This window comes from Rhincodon typus, chromosome 16, assembly GCF_021869965.1.
Source record: "Rhincodon typus isolate 14 chromosome 16, sRhiTyp1.1, whole genome shotgun sequence".
Taxonomy (NCBI): domain Eukaryota; kingdom Metazoa; phylum Chordata; class Chondrichthyes; order Orectolobiformes; family Rhincodontidae; genus Rhincodon; species Rhincodon typus.
Genome location: NC_063347.1, coordinates 56,779,663 through 56,803,199, shown reverse-complemented (window position 1 = coordinate 56,803,199; position 23,537 = coordinate 56,779,663). Strand labels below are relative to the sequence as shown.

The 23,537-nt window shown below is 40.7% G+C and overlaps 1 protein-coding gene across 5 annotated transcripts in view; it reads left to right on the top strand.

The window, feature by feature from the left end:
* The window catches only part of rad54l2 (RAD54 like 2), a 118,186-nt gene that overhangs the window by 11,391 nt on the left and 83,258 nt on the right, over positions 1–23,537 (top strand). The window contains exons 1-2 of one of the 5 annotated variants that reach the window (XM_048606528.1): positions 117–136; positions 11,298–11,357. The exons of 1 other annotated variant lie outside the window; for it this stretch is intronic. The gene's annotated coding sequence lies outside the window, so the exon portion shown is untranslated. Of the gene's footprint in view, positions 1–116; positions 137–9,676; positions 9,697–11,297; positions 11,358–14,473; positions 14,586–23,537 lie in introns of those variants that run through there. 3 more of the 5 variants (XM_048606529.1, XM_048606527.1, XM_048606530.1) reach the window with 3 other exon arrangements.

The window sequence follows — 23,537 nt, the reverse complement described above, 5'->3', positions numbered from 1 at the left end:
AACAAAATTCACAAAGAAATATTGAAACATCTTGAAGAAGAGACACTGAAGTTTCTGGGATTGGCTTTGCTCGTAAGAAACCTCCCTTCTGATTTTGCCTTATGCTGGAGATGCTATCCCAAAGCCCAATGACGAGGTAACTTGTATAACTGAGGCTGGTGCTTCAGTGAGACTGCCTGAAAGCAAAGTGATCCAAGCTGCACCACGGGTGCCTTTCTGAAATGAAGATAAAATTAAAATAAAGCAAAAAGTAATGATAACGTCGTACAGAACGAAAGATGATGATCTTGAATGAGAGATAGTTTACGGCTTCCAGTGTTAGGCCAATTGGCAACTCAGTGTGACTGGGGCAGAGAGTATCGAAATACACCTCAAGGTGTCCTCCTTCACCAGAGTTTAAAAGACATGAGAGAGTCACAAATACTGTAGTTCTCATCCTGTCCTGGCAGAAATAGAGGCTTTTGTCTGATTCCTGTGCAAATAATTTCAGGGCCATCATGTTTCTGGTTTCTAAAACAACGCATAATGGATTCATCTGTGAAATTCTCATTGATAAGAGCTGAACTATCTATAGAAGTGTTTCAGCAGGTAGTTAATTTCACTGCAATGACATTTGCCATACACATTTATGATTTAATGTTTTTGTGAACATGGCCACATCTACATCATAAAACTTGCCACTGGCTCAGTTAAGAAAGATCTGTTTGATTTGGGGGGCCATGATTAGCTAATAATGCTTTACAAGAGATTTTGTGGAAGTAGGTTATCTAGTTTCCTGCCTGGCCTGCAATGCTGTAATTACTGATAGGTATATGAACAAATAGTGATCTGAATTCACATCATTCTCATTTTCCATAATTCATTCAATATTGTCAAGTTAATCCGAGCAATTTTTTTTAAGAGCTCATTTTTGACTTCATTTTCCCAATTGAAAGTCATACTCCTCAAACGTTCTCCTTGTCTCCATCAGGGCAGTGTATAATTTGCATAGTGTCTGGGGAGTTTTGAATATAAATTATCCTCTTTGTAGTCAAAGAGAACAGAAACCCTCATGGCAGATCCATGGGTGGAAAATCTCTGAGCAGCTCATGCTTGGTTTCAGTGCGTGGAGTTTGGTTCCTGGTCCTCAACAGAAAATTGGTGGCCTGGCAGTGATAGGTGCAGACATTTGCTGCTAGTAAAGAACTTGGTACACTTGGACTGATCTGGGGTTTTCTACAGCTGTGCTTTGAGTTTTTGGCATGGTGATATTTTACCATGTTCCTTATTCTGTTCCTCTGCTGACAAGTTTACAACCGAACAGTGATATACAGAAAAGAAAATGTGATCTAGACAATTTGTTTACAGGTTTTTCACTTTGGTTCAGACTCCTGATTTTGGCAGGGAGAGTTCCCTGATACCAGATAGCACTGTCTAGTACACCCTGACACCAGCAGAGAAACATGTTAACCCCCTCCCCATGTCTTCTGATACCTAGCGGGACCCTGTATCCTTGGAACCAATGTGCTTTTATCCAAAAACACTAAATGCAGGAAATCTGAAGTGAAAACACACTGCTGGGATGTCTGTAGATAGAGAAACAGTGAACGTGTCAGATGGATGAACTATCTGATAAAAGTATTATCAACATATTGTTTTTACGTAGCTCGTCATTTTAGACTGTTCCAAAGCTGCAGTGATAGCCTCTATTGAGGTATCTGATCTGCTTGCTTTGAGTGGACTTAGCTCACTGATCATTCGACCACACATGATACTGATTTCACCATATGTTGTTTTCTTTGAACAGTGCAGCTGTGTTTCACTTGCTTCAGGAAGTCGTTTTGCTGAAGTTTTATCTGCCACCTTTCTATTGCAACATTGTGTATTGAGCTTTTAGATTTGTCTGTAATACCAAGGGCATCTTGAAATTCCTGATTAAATATTGTTACTAAGCCAAGAAAAATAACATTTTATTATGGTAAAAATAAGAGAGAAGTTGATAGGAATCTCGCCTCAGCAGATTCAGACACAATCTTGTTCAGGACCAGATTGAATTTTGCTGTGAGAACAGTCTGAGAAATAGATTGCCTTTAGATCCAGATGCTATGGATGGTAATTCTCCACAGCCCTGAGCGGGTAGTTAGGGAGAAAAGACAGGAGCTGAGGGGGAATCGCTCTTTCAGCAGCATTTGTAGCTTTGTTAAGATTGCTTAAAAGTCATGAATGTATGTTGCAGTGGCTCCAGTGGACAGAACAGTTCCTTTCAAAGTCGTTAAACTTTCAAGGAGTCAAGGCTGTAAAGACGCTGTTTCCTTTGCTATCTGTTAGAATTTACTGATACTGTCAGAAGTTGATTAGTTGACCCGTTTGTGATGCAGCATTATGATGTCAACACTGTTCAATTCCCACACTGGCTGAGGTTACCTTCTCAACCTCACCTGAGGTGTTGGTGTTCCTCATGTTGAACCACTGCCAGTTGTCACTCTTTCTAATATAGCAACTTTACCTTTCAGAAATGATACTTATTAAAATCAATGATGGTTGAAAAGGAGCATAGCTTAATAAGGCGGGAGTTCGACAAATGTAGGGAAGCTTTGTTCCTGCCATTTGTTTTATGGCATGTAAATATTACATTGACATGTGCAGACAGGTTTCCTCCATGTCACCTGCCCTATTTGTAAGTAATGTAGATCATCATAGAATCCCTACAGTGTGGAACAAGTCCACACCAACACACAGAGCATCCCACCCAGACCCATCCCCCTAATCTACACATCCCTGAACGCTACAAGCAATTTAGCATGGCCAATCCACCTAGCCTGCACATCTTTGGACTGTGGGAGGAAACCGGACCAGCCGGAGGAAACCCATGCAGACACGGGGAGAAAGTGCAAACTCCACACAGACAGTCACCCGACGGTGGAATTGAGCCCAGGTCCCTGGTGCTGTGAGGCAGCAGTGCTAACCACTGAGCCACCATGCTGATCCATCATTGAATTCTTTGCAAATGGTAGATTCCAGTTGGGTGGCATTTTGATTCCTTTCTATAATTGCTGGTGTTAATATTACGTTGAGTAGTGAAAAATGGATCTGAGACAAGGTGCTGCGTGCTGTCAGATTAAATCTGCAATGTTTGAGCTATTTTTAACTGAATTTGGCAAATCAGAAACTCCTTATTAAACACTTGACGCTTTTGAAGTTTTATGACTGACTCTTCCAGCACACAGTTGCTGCAAACTGTTTGTCACCTACAAGACTGGAAGAGGCCATTCAGCCTGCCATGCTTGTACTGTCTCTCCGAAGGAACAATTTACATAGTGTTGTTAACAGCCTTCTCCCAGTACACCACAACTTTTCCTTTTCAGAACAGTATTCAGTTTGCTCTTGAAGGCCTGAATCACATCTGCCCTGCCAGACTCTGAGTGTGCAAAACTACATCCTGACCACTTCACTGTGTGAAAATTGTTTGATCTTGTGTCTCCATTGCTTCTTTGATTGTGTTCAATGGGTGCTGCCCTGTTCTCAGTTCTTCTACCTATGAGAACCACATTTGCCAATCAACTTTGTTCAGATCCTCATGATTTTGAAAACACTATCACATTTCCCCTCAGCTTTCTTGAGGTGAACAGTCCCAACTTCAGTCTTTCTATATAATTGGCCCCAGGGATGAGGAACTTCATTCTCATGAATCCATTTCTCTCTCATATCTTCACACCGTTCTCCAGGATTGGTGCCCAGGACTGAATGCAGACGACAATTGAGGCTGAGCCAGTGTTCAGTAAAAGTTCAGTATAACATTTTTTTTTTACACACTCATCCTATTAATAAAGCACAGGCAACCCGATGCTGTATTAACTACTATTGCAATCTGTCCTGACTGTGCTATACCAAGGAAGCTCTGTGCTTAACTGGCACCTACTTTGATGACACACCTCTGATGTTCACCTGCCATTTCCCTGTACCATAAATGATGTTTTATCCTCAGACTTGTGGATTCTATTCTCAGTGCAGTTGATTTGATTTATTGTAGTCACATGTACTTAAGTACAGTAGAAAGCTTTGTTTTGAGAGTAGTACAGGCAGATCCTAGCAGACAAGGACATACAAATCATAGGGCGTTTAGACAGAGTGAGGCATTTGGGTTACCCTGCACAGGAGATGCACAAAGCAAGATCAACGTTATTTGAAGTTAGTCTCCATTCATCAGCCTAATAATGACAGGGAAGAACCTGTTCTTGAATCTGTTCGTGTGTGAGTTCAAGCTTCTGTATCTTCTGCTTGACGGAAGAGGTTGCAGGAGGGGTCTTTGATGTTGGCAGCCTTTCTGCAGCAACAAGAAGTGTAAATGGAGTCCATGGATGGGAGGTTGGCTTCCATGATGGTCTGGACTGTGCACACAACCTTCTGTAGTTTCTTAACAGCCCTGGGAAGAGCAATTGCAGTTATCAGGCTGTTACGTACCTGGATAGTATGCTTTCTGTGGTGCATCTGTAAAAGTTGGTAAGGGTCCTTGTGGACATGCTGAATTTCCTAAGCTGCCTGAGGAAGATGAGGCATTGTTGTGCTGCCTTGACTGTTGCATCTACGTGGGAAGTCCTGGTCAGGTGGTTGTATATTGTCATATTGTGGCGACCCTTCATATGATTAGCGTGCACCATCATACTCAGCATCAAGCTCTCCATTTCAATCTCAACCACCACCTCTCCTCCTCCTGTTACCTTTTCACACTCACCACCTGGTTTTCCTGCCATTCATCACTGTCTGCCCCCTCTGTTCACCCTTGCCCACCCTCCCCCTCCGCTGTTGCCTCCTGCCACTTTCTCGCTCCCTTACTTCTCCCTAAGTGTAATTGGAGCGACATGTTCCTGCGTTAGGAATTTATAAAATTCGTACATTGGTGACACCATGTCTGCATTTGATCAGGATGCCTGCTAAGTATTTTGTGGTTTTCTTGTTTGTTTTCATTGCTTGAAGATCATTATTAAGTTAAATGATCATTGAAGATCATTTGAAGATCAGTGAGATGGAAATTGCTAACACAATGTAAAGAAAAATCTGACTTCATCTTTATGAAAACATTTTGAAAACACAAATATGGTCTTTGGAAGTCAGATGACTATCCACAGTGCCATTGGCCTCTGGGGAAAGCAAATAATTTTGCTTGAATCAGTCCAAAACCTGCGGTTGATTGCATGTGGCCTTGTGATGGCTCAGTGCTGTAATCTTTTGTTTATAAGATAGCCAATGGATGCAGCTATATCATGTAAAATATCCTTTATTTTCAATGCAGTGTTAACGGGAGTTTCAATCTCATAGTTCAGTACCCAAGTAAAAGAACATGTGTTTGAATACAAAACCTGTTCCTGTCCATCACAACTGTCACTGAGCAGAAGTTTCCCCAAACAAAATAATGGGAATATTGTCTTTGGTTGCTGCCTGAAGTTCTACTTCCAAACAATCAACTCCATCCCTTTTCCTGGCTACCAATAATGGTGGCATAGTGGTAATGTCATGGGATTAGTAATCTAGAAGTCCAGGCTAATATTCAGCATCGGTTCCAAATGGGTTCCTGTCAGATGATGGAAATTAAAATGACTTAATAAATGTAGTCTCAGTTATGGCGCAACGAAAGTACCACTGTTATGTAAACCTATTTATCTGTTTCACTGTGACTCCGGCAACTTGACACTTAACTTCCCTCTGAAATTGCTTAACACATTTCAGTTGAAAGGCAATAAATGCTATCCTGATCATCGATATTTGCATCCCACAAAAGAAGAAAACGTTAAAGCGACCTTTCAACCACCTATCCACTGCATCACCTTGGTGGCCTCTTTTTGTCTTCATAAGTAAGAGACAGGAGGACTGGAGATAGTGACTATGTTACGTTCATGAGTAGATTTGTAGTCGGATTGTGGATGCTGTGGTTAGTTCGTTAATTTGCAGACGTTTCATTACCCTGCTGGGTAGCACCACCAGTTCAGTGGTGCTTTGCAGTGGTGTGTATATAGGGTCTAATTCTATGTGTTTATTGATGGCCTTCTTGGTGGAGAACCAGGCTTCTAGAAATTCCCGTGCTTGTCTCTGTTTGGCTTGTCCCTAGGATCCTGATGATGTCCCAGTTGAACTGGTGGTTCTCCTTGTTCGTAAGTATGGAGACGAGTGGGTATTAGTCATGTCTTTTTGTTGCTAGTTGGTGTTCATGTATTTTCGTAGTCAGTTTCTTTCCTGTATGTCCAATGTAATGTTAGTCGCAGTCCTTGCATGCCAAACAGAGACAAGCACGGGAATTTCTAGAAGCCTGTTCTCCACCAAGAAGGCCATCAATAAATACATAAAATTAGACCCTATATACGCACCACTGCAAAGAAAAACTGGAAATGAGGTAATCAACTCCAACGGACCCAGAGTTTAAATAGCAAGGGGGATAATACAACAACGCTCCATCGGAGGCTGCACTGATGATGTTACCCAACAGGGTAATGAAACATATGCAAACTAATGAACCAGCCTGGCGTGCGAGCCAACCGTAGCACAGTCACCATGAGTGACAAAATGAATGAGAGGAGGGGACCATTTGATTCTGGAAACAGTATGAGAGAGAGCCAGGATAGCAGCTTCATAAAAAGAAAAGCAAGCCCCCTGTGAGAACGGCAGTGATGGAAGAGAAATAAAAACCGGCAATAGAGCTCCTTCAATTTGGTTCTACCTGTCAGACCCATACTATGGAAAGCGGCTGATTGGCAGGTATTTCTTCTGTGTCTGCCTTGATTGGCCAAGAAGTTTGAATTTGAAGACATTATTGCAGCTGAAGAGTACAGTTAAGAAACTTTTAAAATATTTCACATCCAAATTAATTGTATAGAGTAGAGATGACTGGGCAGGTGATGTGCTGCAGCTGTCAGCATGTGGGTGCTGGTAGACCTTAGTACGATCCATGGTAACCGTATCTGCAGCAAGTGTTGGTTGCTTGAGGTACTTTGGCTCAGAATTGATGAGCTGGAATCTGAACTGTGAACAGTACAACCCATCAGGAAGGGAATGAGGTACCTGGTCATTATTTCATGAGGGGAAAGTAAGTGGATGAACCGTGGCAGATGTTTAAGCAGATATTTCATTATACTTGGCAAAAATTCATTCCACTGGACAAGCAGGACTCTGTTAACCACCTGTGGTTAACAAAGATAGCCAAGATGAGTATCCAATCAAAGGCTAAGGCATACAAAATGGCAAAAACTAGTAGTTGGTCAGATGATTGGAATTTCTTGAGGAACCAGCAGTGGATGACCAACACTTTGAGAAAGAGGGAGAAAATTGATAATGAAAGTAAATTGATAAGAAATATGAAGACAAACATCAAGAGTTTCTATGGGTATATAAGAAAGAATAGCTAAAGTAAATGTTGGGATCCTTGGAGGATGCAAATGGAAAATTAATAATGCAGAACAGGAAAATGCATAATTTTAAACAGCTATTTTGCATTGATCTTTGTGATAGATGGCACTCGAGACATCCCAAAGATAATAGAGAAGCAACATGCTAATGGATGGAAAGACCTTGAAACATGGAACAAACTATTTGAAAAATTCGTGGGATTGAAGACAACCAAATCGCCATGTTGCAATACATGCATCCAATGGTTTTAAAAGAAGTGGCTGCACAGATAATGGAGGCATTAGTCACAGTATTCTAGAACTCAGTGGATTCTGGGAGAGTTCCAGCGGATTGGAAATCCTCTGCCGCTGCACCCCCCCCCTTCGAGAGGGAGGCAGAAAGCAGGAATCTGTAGGCCAGTTAGCCTAACATCTTTCATTGGGCAAATGCTAGAGTCCATTATGAAGGAAGAAATAGCACGTTTAGAAAAGATTAATGCAATTAGAGGCAACATGATTTTGTGAAAGGGAAATCATTTTTGACAAATTTGCTAGAGTGCTTTAACGTGAAGACAAACAGTTGATAAAGGCGACTGGTAGATGTATGGTATTTGAATTTTCAGAAAGACGTTTCGTTAAGTGCCACATTCATGGCTACTGGACAAATTCATGTTACTGTTCACAGTACTGGCAATGGATTGAGGGTTGGTTAAAACAGAAGACAGACGCACTTAATGGGTCATTTCCAATTTGGAAATGCAAAACTAATGGAGCGCTGCAAAGATCAATCCAAGTGTCTCACTTATTTACTACTGTTTATGATTATTTAATACTTCATGACATGGAGGAATGGATAGAATGTAATACACCTGCAAGTGACACGACTAGGTGGATGGACATGTTATGTTGAGGGCATAAAGTAATCTGTAAGGAAATTATGTATAGGTTAAATTCTGAGGTGGCTTGAGAGAGTAGATATTGAGAAGTAGTTCCCATTGGAGGACCCTGGGGGGAGGCATTGGGCTAGTGGTATTATTGCTGGACTGTTAATCCAAAGACCCATTTAACATTCTGGGGACCAGGTTTGAATCCTGTCACAGCAGATGATGGAATTTGAATTAAATAAAATATCTGGAATTAAGAATCTAATGATGACTGTGAATCCATTGTTGATTGTCAGAAAAACCCATCTGGTTCACTAATGTCCTTTAGGGAAGGAAACTGCTATCCTTACCTGGTCTGGCCTATATGTGATTCCAGACCCACAGTGATGTGGTTGACTCCTAATCGTCCTCTGGGGAATGTGGATGAGCAATAAATGCCAGTCCAGCCAGTGATAGCCACATCTTGTGAAAGAAAACAAAGTAGCTCTTAGCTTCCTTAAGGGACAAAGGTTAAATAACACACAGAGCAATTAAATATGGGCAATAATTGCTGTCTAGCCAGCGATGCCCTCATCCTGTGAATGAATAAAGAAAAAAACAAATCTCCCAAATAAGGGGATGAAGTTAAAGAATAAGAGAATTCCCATTTAAAACTGAGATGAGAGGAATTTCTTTTCCCAGAGAGCAGTGAATGTCTGGAGTTCTGTACCACAGTGTGTTCTGGAAGCTGGATCTCTAAAAGTAAAAAGGAATATTTTTGAAATATTGGGGAGTTGAGGGCTGTGATGTGATACGAAAGAGGAGTTGAGGCTTGGGTCGGATCAACCATAATCTTTTTGAATGAAAGAGCAATGGGCTGAATGGCCTCCTACTTGTATTTCTTATGACTTTATAATTTTTCTCCTTTTCATCCCTGCCTCAGCTCATTTGCTAAGTCTTTTTCAAGCGTTGTTGCTTCTAGACTAGTAGATGCATCTAGTTCTCTCTTGCCCAGCTTCTTTTACCCTACATAAGTCTGAGCTGAATGAAAACTCTGCTGATTGCATTTTAAATTCCACCGAGTTGCATTCACCTTTGCTTCCTGACCTACATTGGCTGGTCTGGCCATGCTTCAATTTTAAATTCTCATTCTTGATTCGTCCCCTCGATGGATTCACTCCATTGTGTCTCCATCACCACCTCTTTTTTTTTTAGATCTTTGTGCTCCTCCAATTCCAGCTTCTTGTACTGTCCTAATTGTGAACATTCCGCCAATGTAGGCATACTTTTGGCTACAGAAGCTTTAAGCTATTGAATTCCATCCCTGAAATAGCTTTGTCCAGTTTTAAAGCAGCACATCTTAAAGCCAACCATTTTGACCAATCCTTTGGTTACTCCGCTAAATATCTCAAGAGGCTCATGTAAAATTTGTTTTCTTTCAGCAACATACACATCTGTTGCAATACAAGTATTTGCTGTGGGTAAGTTGTTGGAATTGATTCTGAAAGATAGGATTTATATGCATTTGGAGAGGCAAAGAATGATTGGGGATAGTCAGCCTGGTTTCGTGGGAGGGAAATCATGCCTCTCAAACTTGATTGAATTTTTTTCAGGGAGTAACCAAGAAGATTGATGAGGCAGAGAGGTAGACCTTGTTCACTTGGACTTCAGTAAAGCCTTTCACAAGATTCCGCAAAGTAGACTAATTAATAAAGTAGAATTACATGGGATTCAGGCTGAGCTCGCCAATTGGATACAGGTTTGGCTTAATGGCAGGAGACAGTGTGATGGTGGAAGGTTGCTTTTCAGACTGGAGGCCTGTAACCAGTTTACCACAGGGGTCGGTTTAGATGGGAATAAAGAAGGCGTAGTTACTAAGTTTGCAGATAACACCAAGATTGGTAGTAGAGATCCTGATCATTTGGATCAATGGACTAAGGAGCGGTAGATGGAGTTTTAGTTTGGATAAATGTTAGGTAATGCATTTTGGTAAAACAAACAAGGACAGGACTTACACAATTAAAAGTGGGCCTTGGGTAGTGTTGTAGAGCAGAAAGATCTTGGGGTTCATGTACATAATTCTTTGAAGTTTGGATCACATGTAGACAGGGTGGTTTAGGCATCTAGCACACTTGACTCCATTGCTCAGACCTTTTGAGTATAGGAATTTGGATGATATGTTGAGGTTGTACAGGATATTGGTGAGGCCTCTTATGGAGTACTGTGTCCAGTTCTGGTCTCCCTGTTATAAGAAGGATTTTACTAAGCTGGAGAGGATTCCGAAGAGATTAACCAGGCTGTTGCCGGGAATGGAGGATTTGAGTTTTAAGGAGAGGTTGGCTGGCCTGGCATTTTTTTTCACTGGAGTGCAGGTGGTTGACGGGTGACTTTATGGAGACTTATAAAACCATGAGGGGTATAGATAAGGTGAATGACAGGTGTCTTTTCCCTAGGGTGGGGGTTTTCAAGACTGGGGGGCATATTTTTAAGGTGAGAGAAAAAAGATTTAAAAAAGGACATGAAGGGCATTTTTTTTTAAACACGGTGGTTCATTTGTGGCATGAACTTCCAGAGGAAGCGATGGCTATGGGTATAGTTTAAATGTTTAAAAAACATTTGGATAAGTATGTGAATAAGACGTGTGGAGGGATATGGGCCAAGCGCAGGCAGGTGGGACTAGTTTAATTTAGGATTATGGTTGGCATGGACTGTTTGGACCGAAGGCCTGTTTCCGTGCTGAATGATTCTACGACTCTATGAAAATGAATATTAAGAAACAATATGAACAGAAGGTGCTGGAAATTCTCAAAAGGTCTGGCAGCATCTGGGGAGAGAGCAACAGAGCTAATGTTTTGAATTGAATACAACTTCTTCAGAACCAAAGGAGGGTAGAAATATGATGGGTCTCATTCTGTTGAAGGGAAGGAAGGAGAAAAGGATAGGTCTGAGGAGGGAGAGAATGTAAGAGCAAATAAATGTCAAAGGTGTTCAGGAACAAAAGGCAAATAGAATGGTCATGGTTGTAATAAACAGCTAATGTCCATCATGAGATTGAATGACTGATTTTTTTTTTTCTTTCCAGAAATCCGGTGTGTAAAACCAAGATTCAGATCGGCGTATGGTGGAAAGCCAAAATAAAAATGTGGGTCAGAGTTCACAGTCTGAAATTGTTGAATCCACAATGTTGTGAGGTGCCATATAGGCAGATGAAATATTGTTTTTCTAACATGTTGAGTTTCACTGGAAATCTGAGAAATGAACATGAAAGCAGAATGGTGATTTTAAAATGACAATAAACCAGAAGCTTGATGTGGTGTTTTGCGTAGCAACCAACCATTCTGCCTTTGGCTGCCTCAATCTGGAGGAGACCACTTAGTGAGCACTAGAATTACAAGTAAATCACTGCTTCACTCGGATGGACTGTTTGGGGTTTTGGACAGTGAGGAGACAGAGGTAAAATGGCAGTGCCTAGCAATTGCATGCAAGGGAATGATGAGTGGATTGGGTATCCCTTTGGAATGCTGACAGGGGATTCCCTTTGCTCTCTACCTATCCCAGACCTTGCCTTTTGCCCTCAATAGCAGGATGTTATGTATGGTCACAGTTTGCATTGAACAGACTGTAAACTCACCTAATGCATACTGAATATCAGTTTAGCCACCTTCAGTAGAATAGTATTTATTTTCTGTGCTATTGTTTCCTTATCCTTTATAAAACAGACCTGTTCTTTGACATGGCATGAGCAACACAATGGGAAATTCGATATACATTCATTCTCCTTTGGGTTGCTGAGTGTACTGACATTAAGATGTATCAGGCAGCAAGTGGAATGCTTTGAAAGGTGCCCATTGCATACTGAAGCTCTTAGGATTAAAGAAGCTAAAGAATGTGGAAGGATTTAGAGTTCATAATATATTTCATACATTGCTACTGCAAATTAAAAAGGGTGGCACAGAGGTTAGCACTGCTGCCTCACCATGCCTGGGACCCGGGTTCAGTTCCACCCTCAGGCAACTGTCTGTGTGGAGTTTGCACATTCTCCCCGTGTCTGCGTGGGTTTCCTCTGGGTGCTGCGGCTTCCCCTTACAGTCCAAAGATGTGCAGGTTAGGTGGATTGGCCATACTAAATTGCCCATAGTGTCAAGAATTGTGCAGGCTAAGTGGATTAGCCATGGGAAATGCACAGTTACAGGGACAGGAGGGTCAGTGTGGACTCGATGGGCCAAATGGCCTGCTTCCGCACTGCAGGGATTCTGTGATTCATAATGGATTCTTTGGGCCCACAGTTACAAACAGCTGAATGATTGCAACTTGTATTTTCCTTTCCATGCAGTTCCCAAAGAGGACATCCCTTGTTAGCAGCTTGGCTTGGCTGTTCTCCAGCCCCTATACTGTCAATGAGCAATGCCACACAGGGTTTGCTAATGCATACAGGATTGCAACACTTTAATGTGTTAGGGATACAGGAACAGGGATTACTTTGATCAGTCCCTCAAACGTATTCCATCATTCAGTTAGATCATATTCTGCTGTTCTTAGATTAAAAAGAAAAATAACTATTTGAAATCTAAACAGAAAAGGCTGGTTTTGCACACAGTCTGTTGACCTAGAATTATAGAATATAGTGCAGGAAGAGCTCATTCAGCCAATTTTGTGCCTGTCAATTCTGAAGCCAAGCAATCCGCTTTATCTTTTTCTCCATTCTCTGCTGTTTTTTTAATTTCAAGTGTCAGTCTAATTCTTTTTTGAAAAGTATTCTTTAATCTGCTTTCCCACCCTTTCAGGTGATGCTTTCCAGAGCATAGCAACTTGCTGTGTATAAAAAAAAAAAATTTCCATTTCACCACTCTGCACCCTCATTCATATACCCTGGCTAGTTCTTCCACTTACCTTAAATCTTTGTCCTCTTGTTACTAATGTAACCGCTTGTAAAAGCAGTGCCTCCCTGTCACTCTAAAAGTTCAAACTTAATAGGGACATCTTTATTGAATTTTCTTGCAACATTCTGCAAGGATAAAACATGGATTTATGCTCCAATATTGACCTGGTGTCAGAACTGAATGCAAGGAGTTGAGGCTTTTTTAGGACTAAGCAGCAACAGCTGATGGGCAGGAGTTGAGCTGACTGTTGTGTCACAGAAGATGCCTTTAACATACGGATAGATTTTCCTTGGAAAGAAGGAAATTTCTGTAGAACTACCCAGTATTTGTCTCAATCAGGTAATAAAACACAAAATAAATAATCCAGTAGTGATGACTTAAATGGGTGAAACATGTTGGAAGATAGGGACTTGACTAAGATCCTAAGTCAATATGTGAATAAGTGGGCTACAGAAGGTGGTGAAATTTTAGCTGTGCCGTAAATGATTGAATAATTGAAGGCGAATAAGGGTTTGCGCTGACCTCCATGAAGGAGGTCAGGGTCATTCTGGATGGATTGGAGCCATTCAGCAAAGTAGTGACTTAATCCCTGTTGACTTTTCCACTGAAGAGGCTGCATTGGCTTTTCTCTAGCTGAGATAGTCTTGGTCTATTACTCGTTTTTCTTTTGTCTCCTTCCTGTTCTTCTACTTGATCCCTTTATTTTGTCAAATCTTGTGCAGAGGATCTGTTAACTTAACCTTTCCTTTTATAATTTCAACTGACTTGCTGGCGTTTGTTATTCTATTTCCCATGCTTGCATTAGTTTCCAGTTTTGTGGGAGATTGGAATTTGCTGCCTGGATTTCAGTATTGCCAACAATGGGCAACAGAAATCCTCACTTGAAGAGAAGAACAATCAGCATTGATTTCATTGTAAATTGCAAGGAATATTAATTGAATATGTTATCTAATACATAAGGGAGTTGTCTCTGACACCGATACGATAACTATTTGTGAAATAGCACAACTCAATGAAGCACACGTAGATAGTACAGGAGTATTGCAGGCACAGGGATATATACTACTGATATTAATGGAATTTCCCTTTCATAATGTAATCACAATGTCTTCATATTTAACTTGTAGGGTAATGCAACTGTGAAGTTGTACAAATTGCTTCCTACTGCTTCTCTGCAGGGCTGTCAAGTGGAGCTGCCAGAGCTAGAGGGTTACAGATTCTCACGAATGTTTTGAGGCTGTTTAATTTGGCACAGATGATCCAAACAGTTTTTCCTGTGGGAATTGGTTGTGGGAGGAACTGAGGATTTCTTGATAACTTACAAACAGCTTATGTAATGAACTGCTTCTCAAAATCTCAGCTCAAAGTGTGTAGAGGACGTAGTCACACTGAGTCTGGCCATGCGGTTACATGAGCTTTCTGATCTGTGCAGCTGATCTTGACAAAAGACCAGACAAGTACAGAATTAAGACTTCAAAGCTCATTGACAGGTAAGTGGGGTTATGTAACCATCAGTGGGGAGATTTGACTATTTCATCACTGAGTAAATTTGCTGCTGCTTGACTGTTGCTGTTTTGCATGCAGACTGATTTTGTCCTTGGCAGGATCCTGCTGCCAAAATCAACTGTTCCTTTTGTTGTTGAATTTGTATTTGAATTAGGTGTGTTAGTGCGAGAGTGTAGAATATGAGATATGTTCTGTATCTGTATTTAGCACTTAAGGTTAGTCAAAACTGTTAGATGTCACACGAAGCTCAGGAGTGCATTCCCTGCTGCACATTGTGGCATTTCCATTTCTCATGTAGGCAGCCTAATAGCATCTACAACTGAGATCAGGAAAACTTTGATTTTGCTGTGGGCGAAGGAATTGAGTTCAAAGCTGTCCAAACTATTGGACAGGACATAATGTTCCTGTTAATCCATTGCAGTGACTCAGTAAAGACTGTCCTAAGCAAGGAATTTAGCACAAGGTTGTCAATTTAAGAGGGTGTTGTAATTGGAAATGCTAATTAACAAAGCACGCATCAATCTGAATTGCATGTTCTTGCTAATTAATATAGTGCCACTGTGCTTATTTTTCTGTTGCAGATTGTTCTGTGACACCAATCCTTTTGCATTTCTGTTCTTTGGGATTATGAACATGTATTTTGATTCTTGAACATGTCAATCCCAAGAAGTGGAACTAATGCAGTTTCCTGATTAGCAGAAAAACAATGCAAAGAAATTTCTTGGGTCTCCCTTTTCTCTTGTCATTAGTGAACCAGATTTTTGATAAAACAGGAAATGCTGAAAATACTGTTGGGTCAGGTGGCATCTGTGGAGAGAGAAAGAGTAAATGTTTCAAGTCAGTGACTTTTCATCAGAACATTTTCGGTGTTGTCTGATTTAGTTTGTCTTTGGCTGTAGGCTCTGGTTTGAAGGCACTTCTCATTGACCTGCATTAAGCAGTTTAGTAGGACTGTGATGACCATCATGCACAATGAACTTCCATTATATTCAGTAATTTAATCTTTGGGTGGTCAGATTTGTGTCTTTTTCTGGAGTCATGGCAGCTACTCCACCTCCAAATGTTCTTGAAAATAATTGCGTATTGTTTAACTGACTGAATTATTCATAGGATTAATGATTGGAATAGCACTGAAGGAAGTTATTCAGACCTTTCTGGTGGCTCTTCCAGTTCTGTTTCCCCTGATTAATCTCCTCAACCCTGCAAATGTTATTCCTTTTATATCCAAGTCCAATTTACTTTCTGTAAATTACTGTTAAAACTGCCTCTAGTGGCTTTTCAGTGTATTCCAGAGTATTAGAACTTGCCTTGTAAAATCCATTTTTCCTCCTGTTTCTTTTTGGATTTTAACTTGGCAGTTAAATGTGTTCTTTGTTTGCTGACCTTGCGTGACTCTGGAAACTGTTTCTCTTTTAAAGCCTCAGAGAAGGGCTGTTGTGGTTTAGTGGGTAGGCTACTTACTTCATGGAGGCAGAAGGCTTGGGTTCAGGTCCCAGAGGTGTGTCATTATGTGTCTGAATATGTTGATTAGAATTAGGATTTAGAGTTAGAATTAGGTTTATTGTCACATATACTCAAGTATAGAAGGACAGGAGTACAGTGGAAAGCATACAATGTTGCCCGTTATTGCACCATCTTATACACAAGGTACCGAGGTACAAATCTTAGATATGAAATGTAGAAATAAGAAAAGTTACTTTACCTTACCTTAATTCATCGTAGAAGTTAGAAAAATAAGAAATAAAGTTAAAAGGACAAACATTGCAGTCAAATAAACAGATTACAGATAAATATTACATTGCAGTAGATCAATGCAGGGGGCTTCCACATGTGGTCTGACCATGCTAACAACCCACTGACCGCCTGCACTGGTCCCCAGTCCAACAACCATCCATGCTCTGCTGGCCGTCCTGCTCTGCTCCGGGCCTCAGGTGCTCCAAGGTAAATTTTCTTTTTTAAAAAAAACACTCAAAATCTTAAGAGCGAGGAAGAAGAAGAAAAGAAAAAGCGGATGGATGAACGAGCCCTGGGCTGAGGAGCCTGGATGTTGCCTACTCCACCACCATCTTTACATTTTAAAAATCCATCCCCACCACAAATAGAAGCAATTGTTGCACTTCCTCTGCCTTGGGGATCTCTTGACCCAGAGCAATGCAAAGTTGTATTGGGATTGGGCAATCTGCTTGATGATTGATAATTAAATGAAAGTTGAGTTGAATAAAACGTCATCTGTGTTCCATTAGAGCAGTTTCTTTGCTAGGAACAAGTCAAAATTGGCCTTTGACGGAAGGCCAGATGTCATTGATTTAAATCTTTCTATATTTTGCTGGATATTGTGTGTCCTAATCTTCTCCCTCAGCATTTAGTTCAAAGATAATTAGTTGCCATAGACTGTTGAATTGATATTAACCCAAGTTGAGCAATTTCTGTTGAATTTCAAGTAAAACCAGGAACCCTGAACATATTCAGGTCTGGCAGTTTTTGCAAAATGGGAAAAGTTAACAAGAACTTTCATCAGAATTGGAATCTGGTATGTCAAACCTTTGTTTGTTAAGCCCTTGTTTTGCAGTTTTGCCATGGAGTATGTGTTCTCATCGTTAATCTTTTCACCTCGAGAAATGCAATTGTGGACCCTCCATCTCTTAGAAATGCTTGGGGCTGATGAAAAGCAGAAAGTTACTTTTTCAAGAAGAACTTGATGGCGTGGGACTTGAGATGTACGAGTTCCATTTGTCAGCGAAGACTGAGTGACTGAGTCCCAACCAGTTGGAGAAGAGCTAAAGAATGGAACATCTTAAGTAAGATGCACCAGTTCTTGTTTGATGTGTATATGATCTTTGTAAGATCTTAGGAAACAGGAAGAGCTTATTTGGCCCATTGTGTCTGTGGCTGCTCTTCAAAACAGCTATTCAGTTAGTCTTAATCTCTGTTCTTCCGACAGTTGTGACTGTTTTTTCCCTTTTGAAATATTTGGCAAATTTCTTTTTGATACTGCCTCTAAATCTGGACGAGGTTGGTTCAGGAAAATTGCATATATTAGCAGTGAATAGGAATTGCTTTGGTCCAGAGAAGTTTCTCATAGGGGTAAATTGTAATAATTTAGTCCACTAGTTTCCATGTAATGAGGTTATGGTGATGTAGGGACAGCATACCTGCAAGTGGAGGAAAAGCTTGAGTCAGCTAAACAAAATATTACAGACGAAGCTAAAATCCTGAATGCAGTATTTTGGACAGAGGGTCTTGCTTTGTCAAGTCATTAGAAATATTAAATGACATTGTCCAGTAACATTTTGTGTACACTTCTATGAATATATTGTGTGCAACTGTGTAGTTAGGCAGAGCAAGGTTATCTGAACTGATAGAGTGGTCACCATGAAATGGATCCTCCCACAGCTAAGTGTTTGGATACTCTGTAAATTCTGAGATAAAGCTACATATTGTGAGAACAGAGGCATTGTTCAACTAATGTTTGGGACAACATCTTCTTTATTGCTTTGATATGATATAGCTGCGGCACAGATGGAAACCATTCAGCCCACTGAGTTCATGCCAGAGCGAATCTAGTCAGTTCCATTCATTTCCCTGCTTTATCCAAGTAACTCTGTCAGTTTATTTCCTACTAGTGCCTATCCAATTTTTAAAAAAAATCATTGTGCATTTTCACTTCTATTGCCCTTTGTAGGCAGTGAGCTCAAGGTCATTACCACTTGCTGTATGAAGAGGTTTCTTCCTATCATCCTCCTTTCCATCTATTGCCCAAATCGTTAAATTTGTGTCTCCTTGTCCTTTTACCATCATATAATGGGAACAGCATTTGGTCTACTATATCCAAAAACTGTCATTAACATCCACATCTTAGTGAAATCTTCCCTCAATTCCTTTGTTTCAAGGGGACCATTTCTAGCTTCTTTAACCCAACCTAATCACTCTCCCCCGAACCATTTTGGTAAATCTCTGCACCCTGTCAAGGACTCTTGCATCTTTCCTTAAGTGACCAAAATGCACTGCTCTAACTGTGACCTTATCAGAATTTTGCAAAGGTTCAGACTTTCACGCTTTCTTATTGGTGCTGAGAATTTATGTTAAAAAGCTAAATATATAAAGGAGTGTGACTAACTGGCCAGCTTTTTCAAAGAGCTGGCATGGCAGAGGCGTAAGCCGAACGATTCCCTTCACTGGCCTTTGAAGTCTAATCTAGGTTGACCTGCAGTTTCAATGTCCATTTTCTGTGAAACAATGGAAAAACATAGTCTTTTAAAAGTGTTCTCCTTGGAGCAGGGGAGGTTATGGGCAGATTTAACAAGGTGTTCAAAATCATATAGGGTTTTCGCAGAGTGAATAGTTAAAAACTTTCAACTGGAAATAGAATTGACAACCAGAGGGCAAAGTTATACCTTTCCATTCAGACTGAAAGTATCACCAGGTGTAGCTTCTGTTCTGCTTGCTCACTGATACCTCTGGTATTTCCCCTTAGCTTGATCCTATTTCTTGATACACATGTTGCTGTACAGGGATATCTTCGAAAAACAACGCTGCTAGCTTCTAAGTTTGTATCATTGCATTCTACTTTGCTACCTCTCTTCCAAACTCTTCACCATCCTTAAACTGTCATGTCTCATATCCAGTACTAGTGCAGAAATTTCCTCCAATGAAATATTGGGAAGATCAAAATCATCAGCTTAAGTCTTCACTACAAAGTCTGTTATCTAGTCACCATCTAAATTCCTCTTCCTGACAAATGATCTGAAGCTGAACCAGACTGGTTGCAACCTTGGTGTCATATTTGAAGGGGCTTGATAGGGCTGACACTGAGACCTTATTTTACTTGCTGCAGAGACTTGAACAATGGGTCAAGCCTCAGGATTAGGGGTCAATCATTTCAGACTGAGTTGGATATCTGTACTCCCAAATATGTGGATATTCAATTGTTGACTGGAAGAGAAAATCTTTGTGTCAGAGAATCAAGGACAGCAGGCAGGAAAGTGGAGTCGAAGCCCAGGCTGAGCCATGATCACACTGAGTGGTGGAGGAGCTTGATGGGTCATATAGTCTGCCCCTTGAGAATAAAAAAAATTGCAAGAGTGAGAGGAGAAAGTAGTGGAGTGGGACTGGTTGCATTTCAGTACTAATCAGTCCTGCACCAAGTCCTCAATCTCCGTAGTCAGGTGTGAAGGAAACATAAACATCAAAAAGAAAGAATTTGGGCTTACTGAAGCAGGAAAGTGAAAGTTGTGCTACCCTTGCCAGAAAAAATATGTAAAACTGTCCCTGTCTTTGGCTTTTTAAAACAATACTGAAACGTTAGGAGGAAAGTGATGGGACGTAGGCGTGAGCCTGGACATGGTGTGTTGAACGGCCAGATTCTGTACTGAGATTCATTGTACTGTTCTGTAATGCGAAAGTGGTTTAACTGTAATCATTTTGGAACAAGCTAGGGTATTGTCAAAAGATGACATTTCAAGTCACTGCACCAATTATCTCAGAATGCTCAGACTGAACTGATTTGAATGAACTGTTTACTCCAGATAATGAATGCAAGCTGCTTTCCAAATGATCAAGGACGCTCTGTACTCGTAGATAAGGAATGCCTCGTACTCTGAAGTAATTGCTCGATGTATACTCACAAAACATGGGCCTGCATACAGGCAGTTTAATTATATTGTGTCATCGCAAAAGCTACTGAAGGCATTGGCAACCTTGAACAGTGCAGTGCTGGATCTGCAGGCAGCTGTGTATTACTAGTGCAGTGACTCTTGCTAAAGCCAGCTTTCATTGGTTGATTGTGTTACCATGCTATTCTCATCTGCTTAATGGGGGACCAATCCTAGTAATAGGCCATTATATAATTCAGTTATACTCCCTCCCCCATGCTTATCTGATCCATCTAATATAAACTGCACTGAACTCTTGGCCTTAGGAAGGGGAGACTTGTATTTTTCTGTCTCTCTCTTGGTGTGCTACGACCTTTGTCTTTCTCTGTATGTTCTTTGTTTGCCTCTGAGAGAGATCCTTCACTGCTGCTATTACACTTTTTGCTGGCAGCTTAAAAATCAGTTATAACCCAACTCTTAAACGTGCAGTATCATAAAAACCCAGCGTTTCAAATTGCACTAATAAGTGGTGGAGAAGAAATGGTGACTCCTGAAAATCTGAAATAAAATCAGAAGACACTGGAAATTGTATTCATGTTGACAGTTAAGGCCAATGATCTTTTTTCAAAATTAAAACGGGTAAAAATTGTCTCTTCTGTCTTCCACTCTGTCGCAGGCCTGCTTTGTTGTTTGGCCCTTTGTTCTCTCTTTTACCCCCTCACCTTCCTATCACCCCACCTTTCCTCACTCCTCTCCTCTACCCCATCACCCCTCCCCCACCTCCCCTCTCTCCCCCTGTCCTCCTCTCCCTCTGTCGTCCTCTCCCTTCCTCCACCCACTCTTTCTCTCTCTCCCCCTCTCGGATGCACTGTCAGGCTCGGGCTCTCTCTCTCTTTCTCTCTCTCTCTCTCTCTCTACCCTTCCCTCCTCAACATGCATGCATGCACACACACTTTTGTTGTCTCAGAATTTGCTCAAAGTCTATCTGTAAATTTGTCCAGTTTTGATGCGAGATCAAGTTAACTCTGTTTCTCTCTCAACAGTTGTGGCATGGGTCATTAAGTATCAGCATTTTCTGTTTCTATTATAACTTAAAGCACTGTTTATTTTACTTGAGGAAAAAGTGTCACCACTGGCGACTCAATCTGTGTTTTGTCGATGTTTCTGGATCACAAACTGGTTTTGGGCTTTGCAAATTGGGGGTCAAGACACCATGTGGGTTAGTGAGCTGAAATTTTGGTGTTCAGAGGTAGTAGTGGTCACTGTGGAATATTGAGAGAGAGAGCTATACCAGCTGAGGGTCAGTTAGCTCAATTGGCTTGATGGCTGATTTGGGATGCAGAGTTATGCCAACAATGTGCGTCAATTCCTGTACCAGCTGAGGTTACCATAAAGGATTCTCCTCAACATCTCCCCTCGTCTGAGGCGTGATGGCCCTTGGGTTAATCATTTGCATTGGCTTCCAAAACTGGGGGACAATTGGAGATTTCAACACTGAAATCAATAAATTTTTAATGGGTGAGGGGTTTGAGGGATATGGAGCTAAAACGAGTAAATGGAGTGAAGAACCTACTCCTGTTCCTCTCTGTGGAGCTATTTTGCATTGAATTTTCATAGCCAGTTTTATTTCTTTTAGGGCATCCTTGTGTGCTACTGGCAGTTTTCATATGCGTGGCTTTCAACAAGAATTTTGAACTTTGTAATTTAAATTTGCAGCAGTAGTTTATTTCCATTAGTTGCATAGGTATTGGAGTAGGCCAATCAGCTCAAACCTGTTCCTTCATTGATGCATCATGTCCTGCATCTAAAGCCCGTTCTACGCAATTGTGCCATAATTCTAGTAATGGTCTTAACGAATGAAAATTTCATGTTCAGTTTTGAAACTTTAATTTTGTGTTATTTTTGTCTGATAGTAATCCAATAGCCTGCATTCTGTCAAGGTGAAAAGTACAATGATTTTGTTTTCTGTTTACACCAAGGCCTCAGCTTGGGATTTAAGTTTTAGTTCTTGTTTGCGAATGTTGTTGTCGGTGAGTGAAAGACATTGCACTTTAGTACCCTATGTCAAAAAGAAGCAGTTGTAAGACAGGTATGAGACAGAGTAAATGCCCAATTGCCTTGCTTCATTGAATTCCCTGATCAGGCACAGCACAAATTAGGTGCAGATTGAAACCTTCCCAGCATGTCTTGCGAAGTGCTACTGGGTAAGGTTACTGTTAGATTCCAGGGTACAACTGTTTCTATCATGCTGTCAAGTATTCCCAGGTTTTTTTTTTCAGTCACATGATATGGGCATCACAGGATAGGCCAACGTTTATTGCCCATTACTAGTTGCTCATAAAGATGTGGTGGGTGGTGAGCTGGTGCCTTGAGCCACTGCAGTTCATGTCCAGTTTATTTAACGGTACATTAACACTGCAGCTGTTTCACTTGGACATTACAATTTGCATTAATTCTGCAGTTAGTGTAATGCAGCTGAAGTCAGAGATCAGCTTGAGACTGAGGAAAGTTCTGTCTGCTCCACTTCAAAATCTGATTAGGCTTTAAGATTCTGTTTTACTATGTACGTGCGCTAATGGCCACACAAACTTCTTTGCGCCAATTTTGAACTTACAGTTTGAGTGCACTGTGAATAACTCAGTATGATACCCCAAAGGTTGTTAATCTACTTAGAATGAAACATTCAATTTCTGCAAGTAGAGAAATGAGCGGTTATTGAGTTGGAAATGCAGGCTGGAAAATTGTAAAGTTTTATTGATTGAGAAGCCTTGTGCACACATCTGGTGGGATTCAGAAATTTTTCAATGCCTTTTCAAATAATCAATGTTATGACTTACTGAGTGCACTATAAACTGCTATTCCAGACAATGTACCAAACGTTAGTTTCTTTTAAGGTATGTGCAGTACTTTGATTTCCCTGAATTTCAAAACAGAGTTGATATATGCCAGAATTTTATGCTAAGCAAGAATGATTATGTATTATAAGTAGTTAATCTGTAGCAACAAGTAAATAGATATAACACTACTAACTAAAACTCTAATCCCATAAAAAACTTATACATATAAACAAATAGGAAAAAACAGCTTATTGACAGGGTTGCAGGAAAATAGATTAGGTTGGTGGTCTTTGCTTCCCAATTCTGTTGTTGGTATGATGCTACTTTGTTTACTGAGGCCTTTGGTGTTCTATCTTTGACTTGAAAAATGTCTCTGATTTGTAAATTTGAAAGTCTTAGTTGCAACTACTGCAGGAAAGTGACTGGTTTTCAAATTTAAACTGAGTTTTATACTGCAGAGAACGTCTGTGCCCACGTCTGTGCCCACGTCTGTGCCCACGTCTGTGCC